This window comes from Rhinolophus sinicus, chromosome 14, assembly GCF_057876585.1.
Source record: "Rhinolophus sinicus isolate RSI-liver-muscle chromosome 14, RSI-T2T, whole genome shotgun sequence".
Taxonomy (NCBI): domain Eukaryota; kingdom Metazoa; phylum Chordata; class Mammalia; order Chiroptera; family Rhinolophidae; genus Rhinolophus; species Rhinolophus sinicus.
This window is the reverse complement of record NC_142514.1, coordinates 125893715-125909252: the sequence shown is the minus strand read 5'-3', so window position 1 is coordinate 125909252 and position 15538 is coordinate 125893715. Positions and strand designations below refer to the sequence as shown.

Genomic DNA, 15538 nt, shown 5'->3' with positions numbered 1-15538 from the left:
TCTCTATATCTTATTTGATTTCTTTCATCAGCATTGTGTCCTACAGACACAGACCTGAAAATATTTGTTAGATTTGCACCTAAGTATTTCTTTTAGTTAACAACTTTAAATGTTATTGTATTTTTAAAATTGGTATCTATGTATTCAGTTTAAAGACATAGAAAAATAACTGATTTTTGTATGTTTACCCTATATCCTGCAACCTTGCTGAAACCACTTACCAGCTTTAGGACACGTATTTTTGCTGTTTTTTTCTGTTTCTTTTTTTTTTTCGGGGGGGGGGGGGTGTGTGTTCTTTGGGATTTTCTACATAGAAAATTATGCCATCTACAAATAAGGAAAATTTTACTTCTTTCTCTTCTATCAACATTCCTTTTCTTTTCTGTCTTATTACTCTGGATAGAACTTCCAGCACTGTGTTGAATAAGAATGATTAAAATAAACATCTTTGTCTTAGTCCCAATCTTAGCGGAAGCACATTCAGTTTTTTACCACTAAGCATAATATTAGCTAGATTTTTTTGAAGATGTCCTTTATCAAAACTACCACTTTATTCCTATTTTTCTAAGACAACTTATCAAAAGTGAGTGGTTAATTTTGTTAAATGCTTTCTTTGCATTGATTGATAATCATTGATTTCTTTTTCCGTCAGCCTGTTGATATGATAAATTGTACCAATTGACTTTGAATACTGAACCAGCTTTGCATCAATGGAATAAACTACTTGGTCATTTTGCATAATTCGTTTTGTATTTTGCTAAATTACATTTGCTAATCTTTTGCTAAAGAATTTTACACCTATATTCATAAATGATATTGATTTGTAGTTTTCATATTTTGTACTGTCTTTGTCTGGCTTTCATATCAGGATAATACTAGTTTTATAAAATCAGTTGAGAAATATTTCTTATTCTTTGTGTGTGTGGGGGGGGGGTAGAGGGTGGTGGAATGTGTAGAAGTGCTGTTCATTCTTCCATAAATGCTTGACAGACTTCTCCGGGAAAACTATCTAGACCAGAAAATTTCCTTTTGGAGAATATTATAATTATAAATTCAATTTCCTTAATAATTATAAGGCACTTCATATTACCTATTGGTTGAGTTGTTCTGGGGATTTTTCTTTTTTTGAAGAATTTTCTATAAATTTCTTTATATTTTCTATAAATCCTCAAATTTGTAGTCATATATATATATGTATATATATATGTATATATATAATCCCCTTGTTATCTTTTTGATGTCTGCAGTACTATCTGCAGTGATCTCCCAATTTCATTCCTGATATTAATCATTTGTATCTTTTTTCTTTTTTCCTTTTCAAGTCTTGGTAGAAGTTTGTCAATTTTTTTGGTATTTTCAAATAATACCTCTTTGTTTTATTAATTTTGCTCTATTGTTTTTGTTTCTAAGTTCATTGGTTTCTACTCTTATTATTTTTTATTATTATTATTTAAGACCTTCATTAACAGGTGCTTGCAATTTGTTGACTTTTTTGAAAAAATCAAGTTGTACACTTTTATTACAAATTAAAAATTAAGTTCTTAAAAATCTTAACTTGACCAGATATGAAACAATTTAAAAACCTTTAAAAGTGTATTGAGAAAAAACAGGGTTTTGTTTGTGTTTGTTTGCTTTTAACACGTTTGTCATTACCAAAAAGAGACGTCTTTAGGTAAAAAATAATAATTTAAAAAAAAAAAAAAAACGTTGCATAGGTAATGCAGATAGTTCTAGTTATCTGGTCAACAGGCAAAAAGCAAGCACGTAAGGTCTTTAGCTCCAATCTTTTGTTCATTTCTTATGGCTGGACTTTCATATTCATTTCTTCTTGTTGGATGACTAAACATAAGGATGGTAGAGGTGGTAAACCGGCACTGACTAAGCCCCTGCTCTGCTCAGCCACGGGAGCAGCCAAATTCTCAGCTGGTGGATCCGCTGCTTTTGTCTCTTTGCCATCTTATGGTTTAGGGTTTGCTGGGCATGTGCGTCCGTAATTGAAGTTACCGAGGTTTAGGTGGCTGCTGACCTTGTGTCTCATCGCCTTCATTTTCCTTATCTACTTTCATTGCCGTCCTACCTAGGCTGTCTTTGGCGAGGAGGGCCCCTGCGGAATCCTGGTCTATAGACCCGATACATATTCTGCCTCCCTGGTCTATTTGTTCTCCTGCACCCTGGTTGTCAGCACCCTCCCTCTCTCTCCCTGCACAGGAGGGCTGGAATACTGTGGTCGACGCCCATAGGGTCTCCACACGTAATAAATAAGGTAGCCACCATCACCTGCCGTAGGGCCGGCTCTGTTGGGCCTGGAGTGCTGATAGGAGCCTCTCCCATCGCTCATTCTTTCCCTTACTCTCCCTGTTCTGGTAATTCTTCTGGTAATTGCGTAGAGACCCCTGTGACTTGGGTAGCATCTATCATGGTTACAGTCTGCTGCATATTTGCTGCCTCGCACTGGAACTCCACCAGGGCCTGTAACATTTGCTGCCTCCGCACCCTTTTCGCCTTCAACAACATCAAACTCCACAGTCTCTCCATCTCCCGCACTGTGAAGGTGCTTCCTGGGCTTATTCTTCTTTATGGCAGTCTGGTGTACAAATCCATCTTTCTTAGCGTCATTCCTGTTGAGGAAACCACATCCGTTTCTTACACTGAACCATTTGACCGTTTCCAAAATCTTCCTTGCAATGACCTTGTCCCCACTCGCAGGTGCTACTGACGTAAGGTTTCCTGGGCCCCAGCTCCCTGCCTTGCTGTGGGCGGCACTGAGGGGCTGCGTGGGGGGCGGGCGGTGGTGGGCCGCTGCTGGGTCTCAGCCTCGCCGCTGCTGGGTCTCAGTCTCGCCGCTCCTGGTTGCGGTGATGGTAACTAGCCAGCTGCAGCTCCTCCCGGTGTGATGGTAACTAGGCCCGTTGTGACGTGGGGCTGCTCAGGGATCTCGGGGGGGTCTGCTCTCCGCTTCTGCTACCTATGGAACTCTATTCTTATTATTCCCTCCCTTCTGCTTGCTATGGGTATTTTGTTCTTTTTCTAAGTTACTCAAATGGGAGCACGAATTATTGGTTTTAGACTATTTTCTTTTCTAATATATACATTTAGTGCCATATATTTTCCTTTCAGCACTGCTGTAGCTGTTTCCCACAAATTTTGATGTTATGTTTCATTTTTTTTCTGTTCAGTGTATCCTTTTGTTGTTGTTTGTTTGTTTGTTTGTTTATTGAGACTTCCTATTTACTCATGGATTATTTGGAAGTGTCCTCTTTAGTTTCCAAATGTTCTGAGATTTCTTCTCTGTCTCTGATTTATGCACAGATTCTATTGTAGCCAAGGAGCACCTTGTTCAAATATTTAGGCATTTAGTGTTTAGTGTTGAAATGTAATGTACCTAACGTGCACATATCCTATTTGTGCAGCTTCATGAATTTCCATAAACTGAAACATTTGCATTGTAAGAACCCACATTAAGAAGTCAGCTTTCCCTAAGCTGTTTGTTCTTTTACTCTTTTCTATTTATTACTCTCAAAGGGCAACCATTTTCCTCACTTTAAATGATGTATTTTGCAGATAGTCTTTATCAGCCTAAGGCAGTACCATTTTATTACTAGTTTTCCAAAGTTTCCTTTTTAATTGTGTTAAAATATAAATAACATAAAATTTATCATTTTAACAGTAATCTGTAATTGTAATTGTTTGAAATTTGTTGAGATTTGCTATAAATTCCAAACAACATATACTGTCTGTCTTGATATATGACCCATATACACTTGAAAATAATATGTATTATGTTGTTGTTGGGTGATGTGATCTCTGTATGTTTACTAAATTCCTTTAGTGGATGTTATTGAGTTCTTCTATATCCTTGATGATTGTATGTTTAGTTGTTCTATTCATCCTTGAAGGTTCTAAACATAGTTATTGATTTGTCTATTTCCCCTTTCAGCTCTATCAGTTTTTGTTTTATTCATATTTCTGCTCTGATTGCTATGTCCTTTTGGTGGATTGAACTGCTTATCATTATGTAATGTCTGACTGTCTGTGATTTTTCTTCACTCTGAAGTCTACTTTACCTGATATTAATATAACTGGTCCTGCTTTCCTTTGATGAAACTGTGCATAATATATCTTTATATATTCTTTTATTTTCCACCTACCTAATTGTCATATTTGAAGTGATTTTCTTATAGACAACATATAGTTGTGTGAAGTTTTTTTCAATACATTCATCTAATTTCTGTCTTATAATTGGTTTATTTAGAAAATTTATGTTTCATGTAATTATTGCTATATTTAGCATTAAGTCTGGTATTTCATTTTTGGTTTTTGTTTGTTCTCTCTGTTTTTTTGCTTCTCTGTTTTCTTTTGTCTGTCTTTCTATAGGAGACTTGAACAGATTTTACAATTTGATTTTGATTTATTAATAGTATTCTGAGTACATACCATTGTATAGTGCTTTTAGTAGTTGCTCCAGATATTACATTATATACACGACTGGTCAACTGGGGTCATGATTTTATCAGTTAAAGTGAAATATAAAAACCTTACTTTCCTTTACATCCCTTTTCTCTCCCTTATTTATATTATAATTTTATTAGATGTTTCCTCTATGTTCATTTAGAACTATATCACATTGTGTAATAATTTTTGCTTCAACTGTCAAACATAATTTAGAAAATTCAAGAGGAGAAGGAAAGCCTATTGTATTAACCCATATTTTGGTATATCATATGTTTCTCTTTTTTGAGGTTCCTAAGTTCATACTTCTTTCATTTCCTTTCTGTTTACAGAATTTCCTTTAGCCATTCTTTTGTAGTAGGACTCTCAGCAACGAGTTCTATTCGTTTTTTTCTTCTGAAAATGTCTTGATTTCCCTTTCATTCCTGAAGGTTATTTTCACTGTATACAAGAACTCGGCAGTTCTTTTCTGTTATTATTTGAAAAATATTGTGCCACCTCCTTTGGCCTCCAGTTTCTAATGAGAAATCCACTGCCACTCAAATTGCTTTCCCCCATAAATAAAATGTTATTCTTCTCTGGCTGGTTTCAAATTTTTTTCTCTATTTTCAGTTTTTACAGGTTTAAATATAATGTGTCTTAGCATGGATATCTTTGGGTTTATATGTTTGAGGTCCACTCAAGTTTCTTATCTTTAAATGTATTATTTTTAAGGTATACAATATGATGTTTTAATATACATATATATTGTGAAATGATTACTAAGATCAAGTTAACACATCCACCCCTTCAAATAGTTACCACTTTTTTTATACAATGAGAATATTTAAGTGTGGCTCCCTTAGCAACTTTCAAGTATACAATGCAGTATTGCTAACTATAATCACCATGCTGTACATTACGTCCCCAGAACTTATTCATCGTATAATAGAAAGCTTGTACACGTTGACCAACATCTCCCCGTTTCTACCACCACCATCACTAGCACCATCAATAAAGCCCCTGGTGACCGCTATTCTATTTTCTTTTTTTAAATTCCACATACAAGCGAGTGTGTACAGTATTTGTCTTTCTCTGATTGCCTTATTTCACTCAAGTCCTTGAATCTGTAGGTTTATATGAGGTCGGACAATTAAGTTTGTGAACTCATCCTAGAAAAAGTGCTGCATACCTATTGCTGAATATCACTACGGTCACCTTTGAAGTGCTCCCCTTGGGAAGCTATGCACTGATGCCAGTGCCTAGTTCACCCTGCAAAGCGATTTTGGAACTCTTTTTCTGTCATTGCATTACCCTTGATGTCCTGAATGTCATCAAAATGTCTTCCTTTCAATATTTCCTTTATCTCCATTAAAGAAAGAAGTCATTGGGGGCCAGATCAGGTGAGTAGGGAGGGTGTTCCAATACAGTTATTTGTTTACTATTTGTTTACTGGCTAAAAGCTCCCTCACAGACAGTGCTGTGTGAGCTGGTGCATTGTAGTGATGCAAGAGCCATGAATTGTTAGTGAAAAGTTCCGGTCATCTAACTTTTCACGCAGCATTTTCAGCACTTCCAAATAGTCAACTTGGTTAACTGTTTGTCCAGTTGGTACAAATTCATAATGAATAATCCCTGTGATATCAAAAAATGTTAGCAACATCATTGCAACAAGTTCATGAACTTAATTGTCAGACCTCATATATGTCTTAGTAAAATTGGGAGGCTCTACCCCCCAACCCGATCATCTTTCTTCTCATCTTCTGGGATTCTGATTACATGGATATTAGAGTTTTTTATATAGTCCCACAGGTCCCCAAGGCTTAGTTCGTTTTTGTCCTATTTTCTGTCTGTTGTTCTGATTGTACTATCTTCCAGTTCACTGACTCTTTCCTTTGCTTCCTCCATTATACTGTTAGCCCATCCACTGAGCTTTTTATTTTGATTATTCTATTCTCTGGTTCTAAAATTTTCACTTGCTCTTATTTATATCTTTTATTCCTTTGCTGAGATTTTTCTACTTCCTTTCTGAGGCTATCCAGTCTTTCATTCATTTCAAGGTTATTCATAATTGCTTGTTGAAGCATTTTTATCATGAATGCCTAACATGATTTGCCAAATAATTCAATTTTTCTGTAATTTCAGTGTTGGCATCTATTGTCTTTTATCATTCAGTTTGAGATCTTCCTGTTCTTCATGTAACAAGTGATTTTCAATTAAAAACTACAGATTGTTGTATTATGTTATGAGACTAGATCTTATCTAAACCTTCTGTTTTAACTGGCTTTCTCTGATATTGCTCAATCAGGAGAAGGATGCAGGCATTGTGTTACTGCCAGATGAACATAGGAATGTAGGATTCCCAATCAGCCTTCACTGACACTTGGAGGAAGGAAGGATGTGATCCTTATTACTTCTGCGCTAAGTGGGAGTTCTGGTTCCTCTTGTGGTCTTCACTAACATTGCACTGGGGGTGGGCTCATTATCTGTGGCTGATGTTAACAATTCTGACTCCCACTGGGCCTCCTCTGATACCACCCTAGGAGGGATAAGGAGAGATGCCTCATTACTGCAAAGTAGGGGTAAAAAAAAATAGGCTCTCTTTGTGATCTCTACTGACACTATGGGGGAAAGGGAGCTTATTACCTGCTGGCAGGGATGAAAGTCCTGTCTATTTGGCTTCTCTGACATCTGGTAAGGTTGATTAGCACCTTGTTACAGCCTCACAAGGGTAGAAGTCTAGGTTCCCCATTGCCTTTGCTGATATATGCAGGGGTGTGGACAGTTTTTCTCTTGTGTTTGGCTAGAGTGGCATAACTGTTATCTAAATGTTTCTGCCTTTCTAAGCTGTCCCTTTCCTTGATCATTTGACTAAAAGCAGGAGGCTTTTGTTGGGGATTTTTTAATTAGCATCTGTTGGTGTTTTCAGGTTGCTAACTTCCTCACCATCAAGTCTGGGATATATGAAGCAAAAGAAAATCCAGGGGCACCCTGTGTCATTTCCTGAGTCTAAGATCCATAGTTGGCCTTCTTCACTCCACCATCCAGACTCTTCTTATGTTTGTTTTATATGTAATGTCCAATATTTTTTGCTGTACTTAGCAGGAGGAATAGGGAAAAGTACATCTACTTCTACTCAAAAGAAAAATTGTTCTCTTTTATTTAGAACACTTTTTAATAAATAGATATAATTTATTAGTATTTGAATATCCTTGTTAATCTGTATTTCCATTTGTACTTTAACAGTACTGCTTAATAATATAGTTTAACAACATTGTTTTGCTATTATAGTTTCCTGTTTTTCTTCATATGGTTACCATTTATTTCCAGCAAACATCCTAGTTTTCAACTAATGAGAGTATTGTAATGGGAATTATTAACAATCATAAAAAAGAGAAAATTATTTTTAGGAAAAATGTCAGATGTATAAGTGCTATATGAGAATATAGTAAAAATCATGAAGCTATAACTGGAATTACAGATGTAAAAAACAGTGAACTCCTTCAAGTTCCTTCCCTCTTCCTATACGTATCATGGTTTTAATTGTGCAGGTGTCAGTAAGTACATAGTACAACTTGAACTGTGCTCTTGTTTTAGGCCTTAGTCTATTAAATCTTAGTTCTGCCACTTCAGCTCCAGCATGCAGAGACCTTATATGCCAGAATCTCTTTTGCTGGATATCCCAGGATCGTTGGAGAAATGCTTTTCATTTCATTGTCAAACATGCCAATACATGCTGTGTCCCCTGATAATATTTTATGCACAGTTTTTGATTTTCACTCTCTAGGGATGTCCACAGTTCAGAAACAATTAAGTTCAACCTGGCACATAAACTGAAACATGTTTTGCAAACATGAAGTACATGTGGTGATCGCAGTAAAACTACACATTGATTTCTGACCTAAGGCCCTCCAAGGAGTGTCCCTAATCTCCCAAGAGTGAAGTTTTGTGAGGGAATCTTTGATTAAACTGTAAGATTAAAGAAAATTTAAGTGGCTGGACAGCTCCCTACTCACTGCATGTTTGAGACATCTTGAGAACATGTGTTATTCTTTTCAAAGTTGGTTGTAAATCAAACTCTCTAAATTGCTTCCAGATCAGTCTTTTCAGGCAAAGCATTAACATGATGGTTCTATCAGCCAAAACACTAATTTTTGCTCCGATCACACACTCTATTATAAATTCCCCTTACCTAATATAGAAGAAGAAGATGCCAATCCAACCAGTCATTCTTTCTCTAGGTCAGCAGATGTGCTGTCTGGTTTAGAAGCTGCTGTCAGCAATTTGGTCACACAATTTAGCTCATATTTTTAAAAAGATCAGTTGTATGTCTCTGTGAAAAGATTTTGACTTAAATTCCAAAAATGTTTGTCTTCAGAGCACTGAATTTATCTTCAACGAAAGCAGAATATTCAAGTTGAACAGAAGTAGCCTTTTTGACAGGAAAATATGTTATGGTTCTTCAGATTTTGAAAAATAGAGTGTCTGATTATCCTCTTTCAAATATATGCAATACTCATTTTTGAGATTTCTCCTTCAGTTTTTTTCTAGTCAAAACTTCAATTTTAACTAGACTTTAATGACTGACTACTTAAAAGACTAAGTCTGTAAATCATAACAGAGATTCTCAACTGATTCTTAACATATGAACTTAATACATCTGTGAAGTCCCTAAATTTTTGTGCTTTTCTTTCTGGAAAAGGAGTCTGACAAAAAGATAAACATAAAATGTGGACCAACATTTTATACATACATATATATCATTCTGAAAATTTGAAGAGAAAGAAAGAAAAAAAATAACTTATAATTTACTACTAAAATTATAAATATACTAATATTACGAGACCAAGCTCAAGTGTTTGCTCAATTTAGTAGCACTGATTATTTGTGCCATTCAGGAATAATTTATGACAGTAAAAGAAATTTGTAGCTTCTAAAACATCAATAGGAAACATTTAGCTTGCTGAGATCAGGCCTCACTCAAGATCCTTTGAGTGACAGGTGGAACTATTGATAGTACATAAATGTTCCTGGTGGACATGAAAAGTTTTCCATAGCTCCACCAATGATAACAAATATTTTTAAACAGCATATGAGATTTCAATATTGGACAAGATACAATAGAACACTTCACGCTGTCTCTCTCACTGAATGCAGCTATAAAACCAGAATACAATGCATGGAGCAGATCTTTGAGGTCTCTGGAAAATAAGTAATAGCAAGCAAGTTGGGGATGAAGACCAGAATTCAGAGTACTACCAACCTATTCTTTACCAGGATATTCTTCCAGTATTCTAAACCTGCATTCAGTGCCACCTGAAAACTGGATATGGGCACAAGGCACACAGTAGGAAACCCCTCTAGTTCTAACCTAAGAGCAGGAAAAGGCATGCCTAATGTTCAGACAGAATGAAGAAACCCCCTTTTGGTATTTTTCAATTTTGTCTCCATTCTCTTACAATCCAGCCCCCCTACCCCCAAATAAAACTTCAGAGGGGACAACTGGCCTTGTAACAAGATCTCATGGGAGCCAAAACCCAGAAGGGAATAAACCTTCAATTCCGTCAATGGAGCTGTGGCCCCAGGAAAGTGAGATGATCCTTTATTGCTTTCTTTTCTCACTCTGTGTTATCTCTGGTTTGTCCTAGATATGGGTATATTTATAAAAGGGCGAAGGATAAAGGAGTAACCACAGCCCCAGTTTTCTGGCCATGTCACCCAAAGGAAAGTCCCAGGGAACCAGAAACACCCAGAGAGATTGCAAAAAGGAAGGAGCTTGAGAAAGCAATCCCACAGCATAATTTATGAACTTCTGAGCTCATTCTTCCTCTGCATATGTATGGATCTGATAGTAATAAAAATACCAAACAATTTGAAAACTGAACTATCAGGCAGGCCACCCTCCAGGTGGGAGACAGATCCAAATAGTACTACAAAGTCTTTGAAAACTGAACTAATAATGGATCCACATCTGAGAGATGACAGGCTAGAACTTGCAGTCTTAACCTAACTAAGGAGATTGATTGCTAAAACAAAAATAAATTCTCCACAGGATTTAAACAAGACTTATACAATCATAATGTACATTCATAATATTCAGAATATCCATGATACAATTCAAAGTTACTCAGCATACACAGAACTTCAAGTCTTATGAGAAAAACTAACAAACATCAATACCAAGGAGTCACAGATCTTGAAATTACCTGAAAAGGACTTTAGAGTAGCTACTATAAAATTACTCCAACAAGCAATCATAAACATTATTGAAATTAATAGAAAAAAAAAAAAAAGTCACAGCAAAAGAAGGAGGGGGAACTAAATAAATAAGAACCAAACAGAAATTTTAGAACTAAAATTAAATCATTGAAAATTTAAAATTATTGAATGGAGAAAAAAGAGGAAGGAGTCAGTGAACTTGAAGATAGATCAATAGAAATTATCCAGTCTGAACAACATAGGGGAAAATAAATACACAAAACTAAGTGGACAGAGCCTCAGAAACCTATGGGACAACAAGAAAAAAGTGTAATATTTTTTTTTTAAATAGAGCCTAGAATAGGAGGAGAATGAATGCGGTGTGGAAAAAATATTTGAAGAAACAATGGCTGAAAATATGACAAAAGACATGAACCTGCAGATTCCAGAATCTCAGTTAACAATAAACACAGTAACTACCACCTACCCTGCCCCCAAAAAATCCATGCCCAGACATATCAAACTGCTGGAAACTAAAGGCAATAAAAATAATTTGAAAGTAAGCTAGAAGAATAAGATGCATATTTTTATGCAGGAAAACCAACTTGAATTATAATAGATTTCTCATCAGAAATTATGGAGGTCAAAAGGAAGTAACACAATTTTTAAATGCTAAAAGAAAAAGTGGTCAACTCAGTATTTTATGTCCAGTGAAAATATCTTTCCAGAATGAAAGTAAAATAAATAATTCTTAGAAATGACACTGAAAGCACAATCCATAAGGGGGAAAAAAACTGCTAAATTGAACTTCATTAAAATTAAATACAAAGAAAACCATAATGAGATACCACCATCTACCCTATTAAGATAGCTGAAATTAAAACAACAACAAAAAAAAACCTGAGAACAGAAAGTACTGTCAAAAGAGTGAAACAACTAGAGCATTCACATATTGCCTTGGGAATTCCAAACAGTACAGCCACTCTGGAAAACCATTGGGCAGTGTCTTAAAATGTATAACGCATGTATACTTACCATATCTCTCATTAATCTTTAAACTATTACCTTAGAGGGAAAAAAAGTTATATTCACCCAAAAGCCTGTACATGAATATTTATATAATTTATATTCATCATCTCCAAAAACCGAAAACAACCCATGTCTTTCACCAGCTGAGTAGATAAGGAAACTGAAACATCCATACAAAAGAATCCTACTCAGCAATAAAAAAGGAACAAACTATTGATATTCACAAGATCCTGAATTAAGCTCAAGTTCATTACACTGAATGAGGGAACCAGTCTCAAAACTTTGCATACTCAGTGATTCAATTTAGATGACATTTTCAAAAAACATGGTAATACAGTACATATCAGTGGTTACTAGGGTTTCGGAGGTAAGGAGAGTGAAATTAAAGCATGAGGCAGTTTTTTGAGTATGATAAAATTGTTCTGTATAGTCACTATGCTGGTAGATACAAATTTGCTGAACTATATACCAGAAGAGTCTATTTTACTATATAAAAATTTTAAATTTATAATCTGAAAATTGTGCATGATAATTTGACAAATAAGTACATGAATAAATATGAAGTATGTTTGTATAATGTAAAAGATACTCTGGTCTAGTACAACACATTTGGTGCTTCCAGAGTAGTTCGTTTTATTTGGAATTTAATCAAGATTAATTTTCATCCCACAGAGGTTATGCCATGTCTCTTTCATGATCTACTAAGCTTTTCAGACTCAGTGAATGCATTGGTTCCATCCTGAAGCTTCTCATTAATTTCAGGAAAATTTGCCCAACCCCATTTTTAGAACACCTATTTCCCCTGTACAGTTCTCTATTATAGCATCCATAGCAATATTTCCCTATTAATCTATAAATCCATGGAGGGAAGGGACAATTCACTTTCCAGCCTCATTTCTTAGCAAAGATTTTGCATACACTAGACACAAAATAAATGTTTTTGAATGAATGAAGTGTCTAAAGCTACACTTTTAAGTTGCCATCTACCAGAGAGTGTTTTACCCCTTCTATGCTAAGGTTGCAATCTATAACTATTTATCTTCAAACAAAAACATATCATCTTGATGAAATAAACCACTTGTCCCAGCTTATTGCTGTTATTGTAAATTAGCTCCTCTATATTTGTTATACATGTGTGAAATTCATTTATGTCCCAAATGCCAATACTGCACTAATGAAAACATCCTTTCTTTAAATCTCTTAAATACTAATTAACATGCAAGAGAAATTTTAAGAAGATTAGTACATTATTAGAATTACTATATCTCATTGTTCTCTAATAGAGACTATGGAAACATTTAATTTGTGGGCATGTAGAATGTTATGTTTACTACAATGAAACCATTGTGCCTGAAGTTTGAAATATTCTTACTTTGTAACACATAAGGGGAAAGTACAGTCTGGGAGTGAGCAGATGTTAGGGTAGTAACAATAATTCTAAGAACATATACTGATATGTAGGCTACATCAATTGCCAATAATTGTCTTTTTTCCTAATGAAAATAGAAAGATACAAAGTAAATGGTGTTAAGCTTTGGAGTCAATAGTCCATGATTTAATAATAGAAGTTAATTACTACACTAGAACAAGAGCTTATCAGCCCTACAGACAAGCCCATCAACTATGAGGAGGTGGATGGGTAGGTATAAACACTTTAAATGTGGCAGACCCATCTGACCTTGAACATCATCAAATCCATAAAGCTGTAAATTCATGTTCATAGTATGATTTCATGGGGCAACTGTGGACAAGTAACTATTAGAGCCCCTTATCTCTCACAGAATCAGGGAAAACATTGTTTCCCCAATAATAAAAACCCATAAGTTCTCATCTTTGAAAGAGAAAATGATGGATGAACAGAGAAAGAAGCAACTGAAAGAGGGAGAGTAAAAGAACTAAAAAGCAAGAGTCCCTAATCCTTTAATAAAGACTTTATTAAAACAAGGCTCTGGGGAAGTAAACTGAACTGCAGCAAGTAAATTAAGAACAAGATAATTATAGTGCATTACAACAGAGCAGAGCCTAGGTTGTCCCTGACATTAAGGTAATATGTAGAGCAGGAATACCAAGGCTGTGACCAAGAGTACCTAGAGATCACGATTACTCTGCCCCCAGTCATGACCTGAGTATAAAGACAACAAGATACAATAATACCCACTGACAGCTTTTTTCTGTTCTCTGAGAAAGTGAAAAACAGAGTTGAATGATTTCTAAAATGTTAACCAAGCCATTTCTAGTGATGTCCCTATACAGATATTTCAGAGACCCAAATGTGACTGCTAGACCTGTGTCCACTCTTAGAAGTACAAAAAAGTCTGGTCAAGATACTAGTAGAGTAGGTAAACACTGTGCTCATCTCCTCTCACAAACTTATAAAAATTACACTAAACAACAGAACAACCATCATTGAGAATCACTTGACATCTAGCTGAACAGAAGTCCTACAATTAGAACATACAGAAGAAGCCACCCCGAGACTGACAGGAGGGGTGGCGACAAAGAACATGCTGGTTCCACACCCACATGTGGTAGTTAAAAATTGGGAGGGATATCTCAGCTGTGGAGGTCCCCTCCCATAATGGAGTGAGGAGTCCTAACCCCATACCAGGCTCCCCAGCTCAGAGTTCCAGTGCTGGAAAGAAAAGTCTCCACAACTTCTGGCTGGGTGAAACAGAGGGTGGCTGGAGTCCCAGGTGCTCCTCTTAAAGGGCCTGCACACAGACTTACTCCCTGATGGACTCACTCTCTCTGAGCTCCAGTACTGGAGCAGCAACTCAAAAGGTGCCAGGGACACACAGGGAGGAAGTGAATTGTCTGGCCTCAGAGTGAAGGCTGGAGGTACAGCTTTCTCCCAGACAGAAGTACTGGCAAAATCCATGGTTCCTTTGTTGAGCCTCCCGATTCCCGGAGCACAGAAGCAGGTTGGTGCCAGATCTGAGTCTCCATCAATCTGGCAAACACAGTTCACCCTTCCCTGGTGATTCCCTGACCCAGCCCCACCCAACTTGGGGACTCACCCAAGCCCCCCACCAGTGGATTTTCCATACAAACACTTTCTCTTGGCTCATGCTACAGACTTTTCCAAAAACTCTCAAAGATTCACAAACACCAAAGAAGCAGTATCTGACCTCAGTATGCCCTGTACCTATTCCTGAGTAGCCCCAAGCCCAGCACTAGTGGCAGCTGGCCTCAGTTCAGGTTCGGCCTCTCCCAGGCACCTCCAAGCCCAGCACAGGTGGCTATTATCTGTGGACTGTTTGTGGCTTTTGCCAGTGAGCCCTGGACAGGGTACAGGCTGCCACTGAACTTGGCCAGTGGCGGGGCTCCCTCCCAGGAGGTCCAGGGCCAGCATGAACTGTGGCCTGCTTGGACCAAGCAGAGCATCACCCAGCTACCTCCTCATCTGACACACCCAGGCTCAGGCAGGCACAGCAGCAATGGAGCACTGTTAAATCGAATCCTGCTCCACAAGGCCAGCCCCCACATAATAGTTTCCCCAATACAGTCATGGCCAGTCCTCACAATCAATCAGCTTGACGGTCAGTTTTTTGCACTGATGTGCAAATAGCAACTAGAGCTCAACTACAACAGCAGGGCACACACAACACACACAAGGGGCAAACCTGCAGCACCCGGCTGTGGTGACCAGGGAGATGAGACTGTGCCACTCAACCCCACAGCACACCTACTACATAAGGACACTGTACGAAGACCAGGAGACATAGCAGCCCTGTCTAATACATAGAACAAACACAGGGAGGCAGCCAAGATGAGGAGATGAAGAAACATGTCATAAATGAATGAGCAGAACAAAGGTCAGGAAAAGAACTAATCAAAATGAAGATAACCAATCTACCAGACACACAGTTCAACACACTGGTTA

The 15538-nt window shown here is 36.9% G+C and overlaps 1 pseudogene; it reads right to left on the bottom strand.

Annotated features, from left to right (window-relative positions):
- Positions 1–1798: 1798 nt before the first annotated feature.
- Positions 1799–15538, bottom strand: part of LOC109434138 (Y-box-binding protein 1 pseudogene) — a 59116-nt pseudogene continuing 45376 nt past the window's right edge.